The sequence below is a fragment of the Leptodactylus fuscus genome, chromosome 7 (genome assembly GCF_031893055.1).
Source record: "Leptodactylus fuscus isolate aLepFus1 chromosome 7, aLepFus1.hap2, whole genome shotgun sequence".
NCBI classification, from domain to species: Eukaryota; Metazoa; Chordata; class Amphibia; order Anura; family Leptodactylidae; genus Leptodactylus; species Leptodactylus fuscus.
The window spans coordinates 65,111,333-65,124,195 of NC_134271.1; positions in this window are offsets into that span (position 1 = coordinate 65,111,333).

Here is a 12,863-nt window from a genome sequence, read left to right on the forward strand (position 1 = left end):
TATACAATAGAACTTTTGAGACCTAATTAAGACACTAATTAAGACACTGTAGCCTAAGGGTACAGCCATTGTAAGTCGCTGGCTGGCTAAAACTTGCCAAACCTGTATTCAGACTTATTTATACAATCCTAAGTAAATTCAATTCTCTACAACTTCTAATTATTCCAGAATTACAACTAATTCATTAAATGCTCAAAATATATCAGCAGAGAAGGCAAAACTTTAAGGGATCAATCTATCTCCCCCCTCCCCCGTCATAACAAGAATTTATACACAAAAACACATTACAGAGCAGATATCCGAGTGCCTTCTGATCTACTTAGTCAGATGTCTATCACCTTGTAGCAAACAATGCCGCAGAAATACCACTTTTGTTTTGTAAAACTATGATTTATCTTTTCCTGCGTGTACATATTAAGATAGCTCACATGCATTGCCTACCCCTTTATGGTGCCTAATCCCATATCAGAAGGATCAATCTGAATAGAAATGACCAATAACATTGTCCAAGTATTAGATAACTTTTTCACAAAATAATTCCCGATTGTTAACATTCATGGGTTTATAGTATAAACTCATAACCAATAAACACCGAGTACCTAGTACATGTACATGGTATATCAAGTACATCTCATATTCACCAGAAGACATACTGTATATATATATATATATTTTCAACGATGGAAAGGAACTCATATCTACTTGTCACCACCCTCTGTGGGACTATCAGCATTCAATTTCTTCATCTGCTCCCTGTGGAGACTAAAAATGTAACAGTATAAACATGAACAAACAGAGCATGTACATGTAACACATATGGGCCCATTCATATACATACATGCAAACTTCACACTGGAGCTCCAGACACACACACATCCATTGAATCATAAAAAAACTTGTCAATTTTCATATATTTTGTACAGTGATATCTCACTTATTGTCTCTTTTCCTACAAATAATCACAGGGTTAGTTATAATTCCTGCACAGCTGGATATTGAAGAAAAATAAACAAAACATGTCATTAGATGGCTTCGTCTTCTCGTCACTGGAAAATAAACATAATAATGATTATCTAAAATTTATGCCATTAATCCAAATCTAAAGACATTTAATGTGATTTAAACAGCCAATACTGATACCAACATTACATATTAATATTTTTTTTCTTTTCTTTCGACATACCATCTATATGACCACCTTACCCTATACAGTTACAAATTATTAAACCATATATTCATAATTCTCCATATATTATACCAATGGTGTTACAATGTTACAATCTCACTTATAGCTGACAACTTAGCCACATGCTGTCTCCCCTTCCCCCTTCTTGCTGACACCTACCAAACCTATATAACATGATACCTCTGCTGTGGATATACAGAGGACAATAGGAGGTGGGGGAGGGGCCTGACACTCATTGTGAATTTATCTGGTACCTGGGAAAGCTGGGTGGATTCCTCCTTAGTTAGTACAGAAACATGAAATGACTCAGACAATGAGACAGCCAGCATATAAAATTCATCAGTGGTAATAGCTGATGTTTCCACTTGTACCTCCCCACTAAGATCAAATTTTATATTTGCACCAAGCACCGTTAACACCTCAGTACCACTAAGAGATGTTGGCACATCGTCACTAACAAGCAATTTGGTGACATTTTGCCCTCTAAGTTTTACATTGAGTGGCACTGTTTCTTTTAAAATGATTCTTTTTCCTCCTAATCCAACACAAGATTGAGATTTATCAGTCCTCGGCTCATAAGGTATGTGGCATCCTTTAACAACAGAAATGGCAGCCCCTGTATCCACTAAGAAGGGGATTTCTTCCCCCACTACCTCCCCTTTGTTTTATGTATTATTGCCACACCTTCTTCTGATGTTTTTGCAGGGAGGACTGGTACAGGGTTGCCAACTCCTCATTGAGGGGTGTTGGCACATTAGTCAGTGCCCTGAGCTGGGGGGTTTCCAGCTTTTAGGGACCTACAGTCTTTTATAAAATGGCCTGGCTTCCCACAGTGATGACACTTGTAATTGTGTTTTTGTTTGCCTCCTTGTCTGTTGCGAGTTCTCTGGCCAGAATTTTTATTATTGAAGGCAAGCAATACCTTTTTCTCCTTCTCAGACCTGTGATCTAACTCAAGGCCCTTGGCAGCTTGTAATAAGGCAGGGGCTTCACTATGCCGCCATTTTGGTTTACAGGCTCTTTTCTGACCACATCTAGCACATGTCCACCCATCAGGATTACCTGGAGTAGATGGTGCAGAGTTTTGCCCATAGGGAGATGGGTTTTTCTCAGGGGGGGCATAATACATGACTCCCTCATGTTCCTTATTTCTATACCCCTTCCTTTCTATTTCCCTGCTTACCTGCGTCCAATTATCCAATATCTCACCTAGCTTGTGATCCTGAACCCAGCCTCTGTATTGAGAGGCAAATCTTTCCCAATGGCTGCTGTTTAACACTCCATTTGCACTACATTTTGCTTTCTTCAACAGTTTATTGCATCCTCTTCCAACTGCTCTCTTCCCTGCTCTTTCTCTAACTATCTCTTGAGCTGTTTTCCATACTGGCTGACTCTGCACTCCTCCCATTCTGTTCTGCGTGCTTTTCTTTCCTACTTTCCACTCTCTTATCTGTCCTTTTTTTCCAAGATATAGCACACTATATATACTGTATCTAAATCAAAAGTGACTTTTAAGATCAGTTTAGAGGATTTCCTCCTTCCCTTCTGTCCTTTTTTTCCAAGATACAGCACACTATATATACTGTATCTAAATCAAAAGTAAGAGAAAAAACAGGGCGCCGAGCCGACCCTAGTGTAGTATTTTCAGCAGAAATAGTGATTCAATATAGGCAAATTATAGCCGCTCACCTTAACAGGTTGTGTAGTTCACAACAACCCATAAGCATAAACATGTGTAGAATTCAAGGGGGTAGCAGCTGCAATACCGTCAAAGGACGTAGAGTAATCAGCTTATGGAGACCTCACTCTTCAAAAAAGAATGCAAAAGGCAGCGCTCACCCAAAGACAAACTTTATTAGACACAACGCGTTTCGGGCTCCTCAGGCCCTTTATCAAGTGCAACAGATTTCCTTTAAAAAATAACATAAAAACCAAAATGACCAGATACTTACAATAAAACTGATGCCAATACAAATGATGCATAATTACATTCAGTATTGAGCCAAATCCAATACATTTTTTTGTATCATGAAGCCATTAGCTTATAGATGTACCTCAATAGTCACAATATTTACCATTATAATAGCTACATAGCTGTGTGGAACCAGAAGAGAAACAACATACTACCAAACATTAGGCAGGGATAAAGCTCCTAAAGCATATTAGTAACATAAACAAAGAGACAGCCTCATAGAGAAAAAAAAAAAAAAAAAACCACCCACTTACCTTCCTCTCAGCAATGGAGGACGTAAGTGTTCAATGAGAAGGGACTGGTTTATATAACGCTACTGGTCGGAGGTGTCGTCAGGCGGCAAATGGACAGAAGCTCGCCCGCTGCACGTGCAGCAGACCGGCGTCCGGAATATATGAACCGCGCATTGTCTTTGGGTGAGCGCTGCCTTTTGCATTCTTTTTTGAAGAGTGAGGTCTCCATAAGCTGATTACTCTAAATCAAAAGTGACTTTCAAGGTCCCTCTGCCTTTTTCCTGCCCTTTTTTTCCAAGATACTACTGTATCTAAATCAAAAGTGACTAATTAAGGTCAGATGGAGGGTTTTTAGGGATCACTATGTCCCTTTGTCACGTGACTACTTACTTTCCACAGAACACAAATGAATACAATGAATGCACAACCATAACAGATCAGCTAACAATTTCAGCCCAAGTTCCTAGCTAGCAACACCCATACAACATACTGCTCTTAGGTTCTTTGCAAAAAAACTTGAGATATCTATATAAGGAACATATGTGTTTACCTCACACTCGGACAGGAGTACAAGAAGTCCTTAGGAACACAGATCAGATTGGTAAGAAAAAAAAGTTCTTACCTGCAGCGCTGACTTTTGTTGGGTCTGTGGTCCCAGGAACTTCTGTAATCACTGGTCGTCCGAGGGATCAGCAAACCGTCTCCTTATTTCTCAAGCCGCACGTTGGAAGCCAATTTGTTGCGGACATTAAAGAGTCCTCATAGTATGTTGCAGAGCTCCAAATTAAATAATTAATTAACAGGCCTAGATGGGCTACCACCCATTGGGCCTGGAGAAGCCACACAGACATGCAGGTGATTGTGTATCAAGTGAGTTCTGATTTATTATAAGAAAAAGGTAGTTTAAATACATTACAGACAAAGAGCTGGCTTGGCTATTCTAATCAGGTACAACACGATTGGTTATAGAGATATAAGACAAGCCTGGCACATGACTATTGGCTGAGGTCTGCATATCATTATTACACTCCAACCTGGGATGACCTTTCTCATGACATGAAAAAGTATCTAAGATATTTATGTGTAAGCCAACATCATACACTAGTTCTAGATGTATATCACAGAAAGAGAGATAATGATCACGTACTGGTCCGCTCCGGCCTTGGGGCTAACGACCAAACAGGTTATTTGAACCGGTTTCTACACCCACCCTCAAAGATGACCACAAATAGATAAGGAGTTATAACCCAACCATTAACATTCCACACGCCTTATCCCCTAAAGGGGTCTCTTAGACTCTAAACAGACATCCTTATGAAGCTTAGAACAGAAAATGCTTACAAAATGGCTGACAGAATACAAGATGGAAGATGTGATCCTAACATGTCCCTCCATCTCTGCCCCCAAATTCATGTCCTCTCCATCTCTGCCCCCAGATTCATGTCCCCCATCTCTGCCCTCAGATTCATGTCCTCTCCATCTCTGCCCCCAGATTCATGTCCCCCATCTCTTCCCCCAGTTTCATGTCCACTCCATCTCTGCCCCCAGATTCATGTCCCTCCATATCTGCCCCCAGATTCATGTCCCCACATCTCTGCCCCCAGATTCATGTCCCACATCTCTGCCCCCAGATTCATGTCCTCTCCATCTCTGCCCACAGTGTCATGCCGTCCTCTCCTTCATCTGCCCCCAGATTCACGTTCCACCTCCACATTAAACTTACCTTCTCCTCCGCTCCCTCGCCGCTCTCTGCCCGCCTCTCTCACTGACACGTGCGGCTGAAGGAAGGAGCTGACACAGGTCAGCTCGTCGCTGCCCGCCTCTCTCCCTGACACATGCGGCTGAAGCTGCTCGCGTGCTCGCTTCGCCGCTGCATCTCTCTCTCGCTGACACATGCGCCTGAAGCGAGGAGCTGACCGCTGCCGCCGGCTCCTGGCTTGTACATCGCGTCTACAAGCCAGGAGCCGGCAGCAGCAGCGAAGCGAGGAGCTGACACAGGTCAGCTCCTCGCTTCAGCCGCATGTGTCAGCGAGAGAGAGACGCAGCGGCGAAGCGAGCACGCGAGCAGCTTCAGCCGCATGTGTCAGGGAGAGAGGCGGGCAGCGACGAAGCGAGGAGCTGACCTGTGTCAGCTCCTTGCTTCAGCCGCATATGTGTTCAACTCAGATCTGCGTCCTCTGGACGCAGATCTGAGTTGAAATCGGGATATACCTCCCTCCAACCGGGACCGTGGGACATGTCACCCAAATCGTGACTGTCCTGCGGAAATCGGGACGGTTGGGAGGTATGTGTATATCACATGAACAAAGAATTTTATCCACTGGAAGTAACAGAATAAATGACATTAAGAAGAGATCTAGAAAACCGTGAGGAATTGATACAGAAAGTATATTGGAAAATTTGTATTGTACAAACCATAACATTTGTCCCTCAATATTGGCCTAAAACTGGACAAACCCTTTAATTCTTTCAAATGAAATGGAAAAATGTTTAACGTTCAACTTATGCTATGTTCCCTATGGATAATAAAATATGGTTATATGAGATTTACAAATCATTACATTGTGTTCTTTACATTTTATACAGTGTCTTAACCTTTTTTGGAATTGGTATTTTATATACACAATATATACAGAGTTACTTGGCAAAGGAATGTGACAGCTATACACTGTATCAGCAAGTGTATTGGGGTTAGCTCTGCTGTTCAATGACAGCAAAACAATGTATCAGTGTCTATATCATGGTGCGCTCTCTCATTATCTGGTGTGACTGTGAGAATTGCACAATTTATCTGACCAGTCAGGTCCAGCAGAAATCACAGGTGCTGCCCTGTCATTGCCAGAGGCTATTTCACTGTATGGCAGGAAATGTGCCAGTGTTTGACACTCATATGCTGCACACAGAGAATATCTAATCACATTGGATGGATTCCTAAAATGTACAGTCTAGCTCAGTGATGGCGAACCTTTTTGAGACCGAGTGCCTAAACTGCAACCCAAAACCAAATAAATTATCACGGAGTGCCAACACGGCAATTTAACCTTAAAACTCTGTGGGTCCACAATTGCGGACCCACAAATTACAGTCATGTGACTGGGGCTTTACAGATCTTGTACTGAAAGGTAAAGGTCTCTGCATTCTGTACTTTTAAACAATTAATTTTCACTATTTACATCGCACAGGATCTGTTTTATAGTTTACCGTGCAATGTTATTACATCCTGTACTAATTTCACGTCTGCTATAAAACAAATACTGTGTGATATACATAGTGAGGGGACCCCACACAGTACAATCTGCCCCTCAGTGGCCCCCCACACAGTACAATCTGCCCCTCAGTGGACCCCCACACAGTACAATCTGGCCCACAGTGGCCCCCACACAGGATTATACCTGTATACTCCACAGTAGCCCCCTCCCACACAGCATGAACTGGTCCACAGTAGCCCCCTCCCACACAGCATGAACTGGTCCACAGTAGCCCCCTCCCACACAGCATGAACTGGTCCACAGTAGCCCCCTCCCACACAACATGAACTGGTCCACAGTAGCCCCCTCCCACACAACATGAACTGGTCCACAGTAGCCCCCTCCCACACAACATGAAATGGTCCACAATAGCCCCCTCCCACACAACATGAAATGGTCCACAGTAGCCCCCTCCCACAGAGCATGAAAGATCCACAGTAGCCCCCTCCTACACAACATGAAATGGTCCACAGTAGCCCCCTCCCACACAACATGAAATGGTCCACAGTAGCCCCCTCCCACACAGCATGAAATGGTCCAGAGTAGCCCCCTCCCACACAACATGAACTGGTCCACAGTAGCCCCCTCCCACAGAGCATGAAAGATCCACATTAGCAGCATAAAATGGTCCACAGTAGCCCCCTACCCGCACAGCATGAAAGTCTACAGTAGCCCCCTCCCACACAACATGAAAGGTCCACAGTAGCCCCCTACCCGCACAGCATGAAAGTCTACAGTAGCCCCCTCCCACACAACATGAAAGGTCCACAGTAGCCCCCTCCCATACAGCATAAAATGGTCCACAGTAGCCCCCTACCCACACAGCATGAAAGTCTACAGTAGCCCCCTCCTACACAACATGAAATGTCTACCGTTGCCCCACTCCCCTGACAGTGCAAACAAACACAATATAGTTACCTGAAGAGCTGCCGGGTGTTCTCTCTTCTGTTCACTGCGCGCGCTGATGACTTACGTCATCACGCCCGCGCTTGTTCAGAGGTCACACTCTGTAGTCAGTGTAGGCCGCGTAGTACGCGTGGCCTACACTGAGCTACACTGGCAGCTTTCAGCTGGATGCGCATTTGCACAACCAGCTGAAGGCAGCGATCGCTCACTAACGGGGAATCCTGCATCGGATTCGCCGTTAGTGAGCGATCAGGGCGACAGCACGCGTGCCAGCAGAGGGGGCTCTGCGTGCCCTCTCTGGCACGCGTGCCATAGGTTCGCCATCACTGGTCTAGCTGGTTTTCATTATTACAGATATAACAAGCAGGCTGACTGCTGTTTAGTACATTCAGCACGTGGGTGTCTTTGACTAAAGGTGGCCATATAGTGTAGATTCTCAATAGAAAGAAGGAAAAAAAAAACTTACAGACTTATCTGGCCATGGCTTATCTTTCTTGAGAAGAAAAATGGAGCTACGTGGAGACAGCGTGTAGATGTGTCACAAAAGATTGTGACAAATTTTAGTAAATGGGGTGCACTGCAACCCACATGGTGTAGTGATCATGACTGAACAGTAAGAATTACCACCGTGCTCGATTTTTGCACAACTGTATTCACTAACATCAAACATCAAAGTCACCCTGGCCTAAAGGATCAGGCATGTTGAAATACAACATGCCCAATCCTGGTTTCCTCTGGGAAAAGTTAGGACACCCCCATACACATTAGATGCTTTGACCATTTTGCCAAAATCATCAGGATTTGCTGACATTCATCTAATGTGGACAAGACCTCATTCATGTGGACATTTTACAGATCTGTATAGTTTGGATTTATTCTCCCCATTTTCTAAACCTGTCTGCTGTTAGTGAATGGTAACGTTCTTGTGTACACCCATAGACTGAAAATTCATAGCGGCCTAAGGCTCTGCTCACACTAGCATCTTTGCTTCCATTCACAACACAATCGTCACAGATTTGCCTGATCTGTTTATATATAAATCCTAACAAATCATGATGGCTTTTTAAAACTATAGATGGTGATGTTCTTGCTATCAAAACCCCTGACAAAAAGGTGAAAACACAAGTGTGAACAGAGCCTAGTAATCCTTCCAGCTGAGAGTTTCTTATAACTGTATAGTAGAGTTAAAGAGGACCTTTCATCAGATTGGGCACATGCAGTGTTATATACTGCTGGAAAGCTGACAGTGCGCTGAATTCAGCGCACTATCGGCTTTCTCGATCTGTGCCCAGTGTAAAGCGCTATCGGTCCCGGTACCGTAGGGCTTTACAGTCAGAAGGGCGTTTCTGACAGTTAGCCAGGAACATCCTTCTGCCTCGCGGCGCCTATCGCGCTGTACTGTGGAGCGGGGAGGAACGCCCCCTCCCCTCCTGATAATACTCGTCTATGGACGAGCTGTGTGAGCAGAGGGAGGGGGCGTTCCTCCCCGCTCCACAGTACAGCGCGATAGGCCCTGCTGGGCAGAAGGGCGTCCCTGGCTAATGGTCAGAAACGCCCTTCTGACACTAAAGCGCTATGGTACCAGGACCGATAGTGCTTTACACCGGGCACAGATCGGGAAAACCGACAGTGCGCTGAATTCAGCGCACTGTCAGCTTTCCGGCAGTATATAAAACTGCATGTGCCCGATCTGATGAAAGGTTCTCTTTAAGCAGCCTAGACCTGGACTCCAGATTAATACTTTTACCCTAGAGAAGTAATTGTTTTTGACTTGAAAATGACAAATAGCTGCAGTGTGATATCTTCTCACAAAAGGGACTGAAAAAGTTAAAGGGGCTCTATCATTGGGAAATGTTATTTTTAACTAAGCACATCCTTGCATAGCCTTTAGAAAGGCTACTTCGCACGTACCTTTTGTATGTAAATTGCCTCAGTGGTTTTTGAATGAGCCCATTTTTATTCATATGATACTTAGCCTCTTGGTGCACCCCGAAAGTCTCATCATGCACCCTCTGCCTATTGTTTCCAATGTATGTGTACAGCACAGGCTGCTGCTGATGATGATGACTTCCCTCTTCCTGGTTGCACACACAGATAGGAGATAATAGCAGAGACAAGTGCTGCTGGGAACTTCCTGTGCTGTCAGGAAGCTTTAATACAGGCTTGACCCACCCCCTCCTTATACAATAGTGTACCTCATTTGGCACCCCTCACCCACTTACTTTGACCAGAGAAACTGTCTAGCCTTATGACAACTGGGAGTCTTGTAAAGGATCCCAGCCATGTTTATATATGCATACATATACATATATTGAGGCTTTGCTGTGGAAATCCTCAATAACTATATAGCCATTTCCTCAAACACTGCAATATAGCAGCCATTTTGTCTCGCCAAAAAATGTAATAAAAAGTGGTTAAAACCATGGACAAACAAAGTACATCTGGTGCATCAGAAAAAAATATGTCTTACACTAGGTTCAGGGTCCAAAAAAACAGAAAACCAATCCACTTAAAAAGTGGTTACCCGCCAAAACCCGTGGATGCCATAAACTCAGTTTCTGTCCAAAAAATGTGGAGATAAAAGTTCTGCTTGCAGTAAGGAATGCCCCCTCTGACAGTACAGGGCTATGTACGAGTACTGTCAGGAGGGGCATTCCTCACAAGCCCAGCTAGATTGTCAGGAACGCCCTTCTGACAGTGAAGAGATATTGGTAACTGCACCGATATATCCTGCCCTGGGGCGCTTAACAGGAAAGTTGATAGTGCGCTGACTTTAGTGCACTGTCGACTTTCTAGCGCTATATAAAACCGTGTGTGCCTGAGGACATGAAAGGTCAACTAAAATAATTTTTAGTTTTTTCAAAGATTTGGATAAACGTATTAAAACACAGCAAAAATTATTCAAATTTTGTATAGCCGTAATCATGCTGACTTGTGAAATAAAAGGAAAATATTTTTACCGCACAGTGAATATCGTAAAACTGTAACCTTGTAAAAAAAATCGCTCAAATGCAGTTTCTCTAATTCCACTCCATTCTGATTTTTTTCACCTTCCCAGTACATCATATGGCATATTAAATGGTATCATTAAGATGTCCAATTTGTCCCACAAAGAATAAACCGTCATATGACTCTGTGAATGCATAAATATAAAAAAAATTAAGGCTCTTGAAATCTGGGGAGTGAAAAACAAATGAAAAATGGCTGTGGCTGGAGGTGTTTAAGGCTAAGGCCCCACGGGCCGTATCCACAGCACTAAAGCGCTGCAAGAAAAACCACTGCGTGAACACATTGCGGTTCTTTCTGCAGCGCTTTTAAGTGAAGTTTGCTCTGCGGATTTTCTCTTAACACTATATCTACTGGAAAGCCGCCGGCGTTTCCGTAGATATAATTGACATGCTGTGATTTGTAAAGCCACAACAGCTTTGCAAACGCAGCGTGTCCGCGCTGTGATCTTTTCAGTAAAGTGGGGATGGGATTCGCATGAATCCCATCCACTTTGCCTGCACTGTACAACGCCATGATTTTTCCCAGAGCGCCTCCGCTGCGGACAAATTGCAGCGTTTCCGGTCCATGGGGCCCCAGCCTAAAGAGGTTTTCCAGGAACTTTATATTGCCAGCCATTAATGTCAGAACCGCTGGGATCTGACACCCGGGACCCCCACAGATCACCTGTACCAAGTTAGCACAGCTCTTGGTAATGTGCTGCTCACTCGCTGTGCAAAGGTAATGGCGAGAGTAGGTACTGTAACATTGTCCCATAAACTTCGATAAACAAATTAACGACTGTGTTTTTAACTAGTATCTCTGGTTATTTTATAGATAATGCAGTTAAAATAATTCAAGCATTCTTGGCAGCATGGGAAGGATGTTTATAGGTTGTGTAAAACTGGAGATACAGCCTTGTGAATTGACCATTCTCTCTTTGGGAAATGCTATATAACGCTACATACCGGCAATATGTATTCGGATTTCCCTGGTAATCGCTTAGTTACAGGGTTCCTGGGGGAAATTTAAGAGCCTGTTTTCTATTAAGAGAAAGTTAGGTTAATTAAGTATATTAGGAAAATGTTCCATGTGGTCTGACCAGAAAAGTCCTTGAACTTATTACGTATCAGCTACATCTAAGGCGAACTGTGACATTCTTTGTTTTCATGTCATAAAAAGCATTTCAGCTGTTATTAAATATTATATAGCTTTTATTTAGTACATGTAAGATGTTTGGTCTATATAAACTAATGATATACACTCACCGGCCACTTTATTAGGTACACCTGTCCAACTGCTCGTTAACACTTAATTTCTAATCAGCCAATCACATGGCGGCAACTCAGTGCATTTAGGCATGTAGACATGGTCAAGACAATCTCCTACAGTTCAAACCGAGCATCAGTATGGGGAAGAAAGGTGATTTGAGTGCCTTTGAACGTGGTATGGTTGTTGGTGCCAGAAGGGCTGGTCTGAGTATTTCAGAAACTGCTGATCTACTGGGATTTTCACGCACAACCATCTCTAGGGTTTACAGAGAATGGTCCGAAAAAGAAAAAACATCCAGTGAGTGGCAGTTCTGTGGGCGGAAATGCGTTGTTGATGCCAGAGGTCAGAGGAGAATGGCCAGACTGGTTTGAGCTGATAGAAAGGCAACAGTGACTCAAATAGCCACCCGTTACAACCAAGGTAGCCAGAAGAGCATCTCTGAACGCACAGTACGTCGAACTTTGAGGCAGATGGGCTACAGCAGCAGAAGACCACACCGGGTGCCACTCCTTTCAGCTAAGAACAGGAAACTGAGGCTACAATTTGCACAAGCTCATCGAAATTGGACAATTGAAGATTGGAAAAACGTTGCCTGGTCTGATGAGTCTCGATTTCTGCTGCGACATTCGGATGGTAGGGTCAGAATTTGGCGTCAACAACATGAAAGCATGGATCCATCCTGCCTTGTATCAACGGTTCAGGCTGGTGGTGGTGGTGTCATGGTGTGGGGAATATTTTCTTGGCACTCTTTGGGCCCCTTGGTACCAATTGAGCATCGTTGCAACGCCAAAGCCTACCTGAGTATTGTTGCTGACCATGTCCATCCCTTTATGACCACAATGTACCCAACATCTGATGGCTACTTTCAGCAGGATAATGCGCCATGTCATAAAGCTGGAATCATCTCAGACTGGTTTCTTGAACATGACAATGAGTTCACTGTACTCCAATGGCCTCCACAGTCACCAGATCTCAATCCAATAGAGCATCTTTGGGATGTGGTGGAACGGGAGATTCGCATCATGGATGTGCAGCCGACAAATCTGCGGAAACTGTGTGAT